We start from the raw sequence: 6,000 nt of genomic DNA, 5'->3' as shown, positions 1-6,000 counted from the left end.
GAACACAATGTACAATAGGCAGTCGAATTAGACCACAGGCAATCATTTGTCATATCAAAGGAGGGATAATCTTATCGGGGTTGATGAAGTGACAATTAACGGCTCCATACGAATTTCCTAATTAGATTAGATACTATATTGTTTCTTACGTTACAGTGATGTCTGGTGACGCTTTGTACAATTTCACGTTCATGATCATCTTACTAAGTAAACATTATTTATTTATTTATTTTGTTCATGAACGCCCAAAAGGCATTTACAAAAAATAAAAATGAAATACATGCTAACATACTAAATAATAAACACAGAATATACATAAAAAATGTGTGAAATTAGTTAAAAAGGATATAATAAAAAGTTTTACAAAGTAAAAAAAACAATGATAACAAAGGTATGCAAGAAAAAACAGTACGCATATAAACAAAAAATGCAAAGAGATAAGCTTATGAAATAAATTCTGTAAAGCAAACAATAAATAAAGTGTTACGGTAAACAAGAAAGACATTTTGAAGTTAAATTAATAAACAAGCAAACATATATTATCACGAAAAAATAAGAAATAAAAATATGTATCTATGAAATGCGTGTTTGCCAATACTACAATGCAATTTGATATAATAGTAAAAAATAAAAAACAAGTATAAGGTAATAAAAATAAACAAGTAAGTATTTTTTTAATTTATGGAATTGAATTGTCAATAATAGTTTGATCATTAGGCATTGGGTGAAACTTATTACCAAATCACACGCCTTAATGTTATGGTGTAGGTACCCAGAAAAACATGTTTGTAGAAATCAGTCAAATACTATTTATTCGTGGAAACAAGTATTTTTTACTATTTATTTACAATATTATATACATATTACTATAAAGTTGCTTTGACTGTCTAACCAGGGTAAGCAACCCAAATAAAACACAATAATATGTAATAATATACAAAGACACAGCTTTTCAGGGCCAGACCGCGAAACTTCAGATAAACATTCCTCAAGATACGCTTTAAAAAAATCCTGCTATATTTTTTTCAAAGACTTTTTTTTAAATATATATGTTCTCAAAATGGATTAAATCTTTAAAATCTCGGACTAGCATCCCTTCCGCAAACCCCTACCCCTCCACAAAAAAAAATTGCGATAAAAACGTATTTGACCAACGAACCGATACGCACCAGACGCGGACAAGGGAAGCGGCTGGGTAGGAGAGGGGTAGGGGTTTGTGGAGGGACTGCTTGTCCGAGAAATTTAGGATTTCCTACATTTTGAGATTACATTTTTTTTTAAATGAGTGAATTTTTTAATTAGGATTTCTTCAAAGCTTACCATAAGGAATGTTCCTCTGAAGTTTTACGGTCTGACCCTTAAAAACCGTGTATATGATATGTGCAATGCAAAACTACATGAAAAAACAAAAAAACAATCAAGTAAACGAAAGACATAACCCCAACATTACAATACATACAAATAATATAATCACTAGATCACAAAGACAACTTAAACAAATACAAAGTAATACCACTTTTAGACAAAATAAAATGAGTATTATGCAATTAAAATCTATAATAACCTAAGTAGTGGGTGTCCACTGTCCATTAAAACAATTGGTAACGAGAAAATATTCAAAAAGGCTATAAAAAATTAATAGTGGAGGTGGGTAGAAGTAAAATGGATTATCTCATTCGCCAAAACCAATATTGAATCACCTGCTCCACAAACGTATTGTTTTTGTTATTTTATTTTGCGTGTTAAAATATAAATAATATTGGTATACAGAAATTAAATATAAACATAAATACGTAATTTTTAAAACAATATCTGTATATAAAGTCTTCTTTGTATATTCTTACGTGCAAAAAAATATATTGTTAAGTGTCCTCGGCACAGGTCCCCAGTGAGGACACATTATTTTGATCATTTATCATCAAATCATGTTTATAATGTGAAAAGATGATTAAATAAATAAAATAAAAAATTTAAAAGTAGTTGCATAGTAAAAATAATAAAGATCATTAAAAATTAATTAACACAGTCATGATAACAATGTATACAAGATCATGTGTTGGTCATCTATCAGATATGATCAACCCCTCCGACTCTCCGCGACCAATTTGACCAAGGAAAGCTGTCGGTGACCTCTAAAGCGTGAGGCTCTTAAAGCATTTCTACGGTTCTGACGTTACTACTCGTATATATTTTATGTTCTTTGCAGAAGTATTGTCTCCATGCTCAAAAAGTTCTTTAAGAAATCAGATCGCTTTTGGAATTCCGAGTCTCATAATGATGAAAATTGATGATGTCCATGCATTTGCGCCGGGTTACCATAAGTGACCACCACTGCTTTTAGTAAATAAATAATAATGTCTGATATAGAGCACCCCAAATTGCTTGAATTAAGAATCTGAATCTGTAAGGTTTTTTTAGGGTGATTCTTATCAATTACTTTCGTGCTTTTTCCGCTGGGTCCAACTCTGTCCTGGTACAACTACCCCTAACAATTACACAGTACGTCATGACAGAATTCGCTAAATAGTTTGGCATTTCCTTTTTTTACTAGCATGACCAACCCATTGTACTGTGGATACAGCTGTGAGTAGGTATAGACGCCGGGGCTGTCATGTCTGCTTGCATAATAAATTAAGGGCGTATCAAAATGAGAAATAATTAATTAATCGACAAGGGGGGAGCGGCATTTACCACCTGGCCTCTCCACGCGATCGTGACGTCAATAATGCAAACAACATTTTTTAATTATTTTATTATATGTATATTGACGAAGTGTAAACAGAAAAAAAACCGATTTAAAAACACAATTTATTATGAGTATATTATTATGATACTTCGTGTTTTTATTCTATGAGTTCACGAGTTGTTTATAGGTGAATTTATTAAATTTTAATAAATTTATCGGCCTCGTGGTGTAGTGGTCAGTGCGTTTGCCTGCCATGCAAGAAGTCTCGGGTTCGATTCCCGACATGGTTGACATAATTGATTTGACAAAGTGTTTTTAAGCTAGAATTTTTCATAGTCCCTGGACTGGCACTTGGACCGTAAGACTGATCATCTTACCTTCATGTAACAAAAATTATCAAGTATGCTGCGATTGGTTACTTATGCAGTGCCCTATGCGCCATTAGATGCGAAAAGGTAAAACGAAAACAAAAAACTGAAAAAAAGAATGACAAAGCCTGAATATCAAGAGGTTCTTATTTAGTCTATTTTATTTAATAAGCTGGTAAATTTACAGATTAACTGAATGTGTTACTTAATTATATTTTGATTAGGAACCTTGTGTAGCTTTAGAGTTTAATGTATTACAACAGAGATGAAGAACATTTAATAGAAGGGCATATATAAGTCTAAATTATTACAGGGCTTATGACATGTCATTGGCTAGTTTATGTGGCCACTTTACACAATGAGTAACACTCACTATTCTGCCTTTGTTTGAACATCTATATTCCTTCAATTCTTCCATCTGTTGATGTTTGTGAAGTAAAAGAGCTGAAACCTTATTTGCTGAGCTTGAGCTGAATTATTTTACCGACTTACTGGGCAACGCCTGTTATATTAATGCATATTAATGTTAATAACTCCCACGGGGGTTAAATCCAGTTCTTGTCTACAAAAAATTGGATAGACACAAAATATTTAAGGTTGGTTAAAAACCAAACGTTTTTAAAATAAAATGTTGAATATCTAAATAATAACCACAAGTTACTGCTTCAAATATAACTTTTGTTAAAAACGTGCCTTTATATAAATAGTATTAGGTTTGTATTACATATTATATGAATCATTGTCCTAGTTTATTTTCCGTGGTTTGATAGTCACTATATTTAAAGAATAAAAAAATATATACACATAATACTCATTTGACATACACATAACACTCATAACACTCAGTTATTTTTTCCCTTAAATATTTCTTTCTTGCAATATGTAAATATAACAATTTTATTTTTAATTTTTATTATGGATTGTTTAAAGGATGGCAAGCGGATGTATGATTTGTATCATATATTTGCTTGCTATCTTATTTCAGTTTTTATGTACATATTATTACTTGTTACTTTATTACTATTTGTTGCTATATTATTGTTGTTAACATACCTATGTGTAAATATTTTTCTGTCCCAAAATGAGTTTATTGTAACTCCTGAGAGTACAAAAAAAAAAAATTTTGTATGATTTAATAAATAAAAAATAATAAAAAAATTCATGTTTCAATACTGTTTTCTGTCAGGAGAAGTTATTAAGCTCTCAGATCGAGACTTACGCACGATTTCCTTTAGCTAATTTCAATAAATTTTCGGTATAAACATATACCTATACTTTTATCCAGACAAATAAACAACTCTTTTGATTTTATTTTCTCGTACGTTGAGAAACATTGAAGTAATTTTCATCGATCAGCATAGAACAAACTATGACCTTAACTCTAATGACCCGTCTTTGTCGTATTGTTACCTCAAGACAAGATCTGGACTTTTTTGGTTTAAGTTTACAACGATTTAAACAAGCACCAAATAAATAGTCCAGATCTTGTCTTGATGTCCCTTATATCTGTCGATGGTTTTTTCTTTTTTTGAATATTTTTAACTATTATATTGTAATATATAAACCCTATAAATTGTATACATGGATAAGTTACTTTACTTGGCATAGAGGAGACTATAGAAACTTTCAGTGTTCAGACATTAGCTCTTTCAGCTAGAGGTAAATTACATATTGTATATGTTCAGACCAACTCACAACAATATTGAAACCAATCCATACATTTCCCCATATGCGTCCCACTTCCCATTTCGTAGCGCACTCCACGTAACAATAATTCTACGTGAGAGTGCCAGCGTCCATCTAGGCCGCCAGCTCCATACAAGCTGTGCCAGCGTGTTACGCCGGCTACACCAGCGTTCCATCACCACGTCACGCCTCAACATCAGCAGGTGAGTGGAGTTGCGCATCCTTCCTACCCCAACAATACAGTTCACTATCTAAATTTTCCCCCTCCTAAGACAAGGTATTCTTCACACCTCGTCAACTCCTACCCACTAATGTTAGAGACGCCCCTTCTTTATTTACATTTAAGTCAAGATTGAAATGTCACTATCTAAATATTTAAATTGTTCCTTTATCCTTCTTCTTTCCTTCCCATCCCCTCTTCTCTCTTCATAGTATAGTGTTTTTTATATATATATATATATATATTTATTTTTGTTAACTTTTGCTTTTAATTTTTGTATAAAATTGTAAGATTCAATATGTCCATGTATTTATAATTTTCTCAAACTGAACGGTTTGGGTAGGTAGGAAGAAATTGCCTTAAGGCAATGTGCCCGCCCTTATTTTATTGTATATGTATATAAAGTGTCAAATAAATAAATAAACTCCTCAACAGCAACATAACTTGCTGTTTTTCAATCAGCGTATAACAAATTATGTTGTACAAACGTCCCGTTTTTGTCGTATTGTAAACTCAAGACAAGATGTAGTCTTTTTCAGTCTAAGGGGTATTTTACTATCTCCTTGTAAATCTGATTAGCTTACATGTCTTGCTAAATCGCATTAAAGTTTAAAAATTGATTTCACAATCTCTGATAATCGCAAAAAATATATAAATCTCATTTATTGTATTTCCTATGTTTAAATCACATTTAAATATGGGGTCGTTCGCGTTATCGTTATGACAGCTCTGCTCAATTTTTTTTAGCGTTAAAAACCGTTAATTATCAAAATAATTAGGTGGGTATCCAAGATTTTATGTTGAATATCCTATCGTATTAATAAAAATTATCAAAATAATTAGGTGGGTATCCAAGATTTTATGTTGAATATCCTATCGTATTAATAAAAAACTTGATTAGAGCTTTAGAGATTGTATCTCGAGTTTAGACAGTTAACAACGGCCAGTAATCAACTTATAACATTAATTCCTAGTAAAATTTGTTCCTTTCATATGCGTACTGACATATTTAACTAAAATTAACCGAAGTTATCAAAAAA

The sequence above is a fragment of the Micrasema longulum genome, unplaced genomic scaffold (assembly GCF_059751315.1).
Source record: "Micrasema longulum isolate JH-2025_06_02 unplaced genomic scaffold, ASM5975131v1 h1tg001683l, whole genome shotgun sequence".
NCBI classification, from domain to species: domain Eukaryota; kingdom Metazoa; phylum Arthropoda; class Insecta; order Trichoptera; family Brachycentridae; genus Micrasema; species Micrasema longulum.
The sequence above is the reverse complement of the archived record's forward strand: the minus strand, read 5'-3'. Positions refer to the sequence as shown.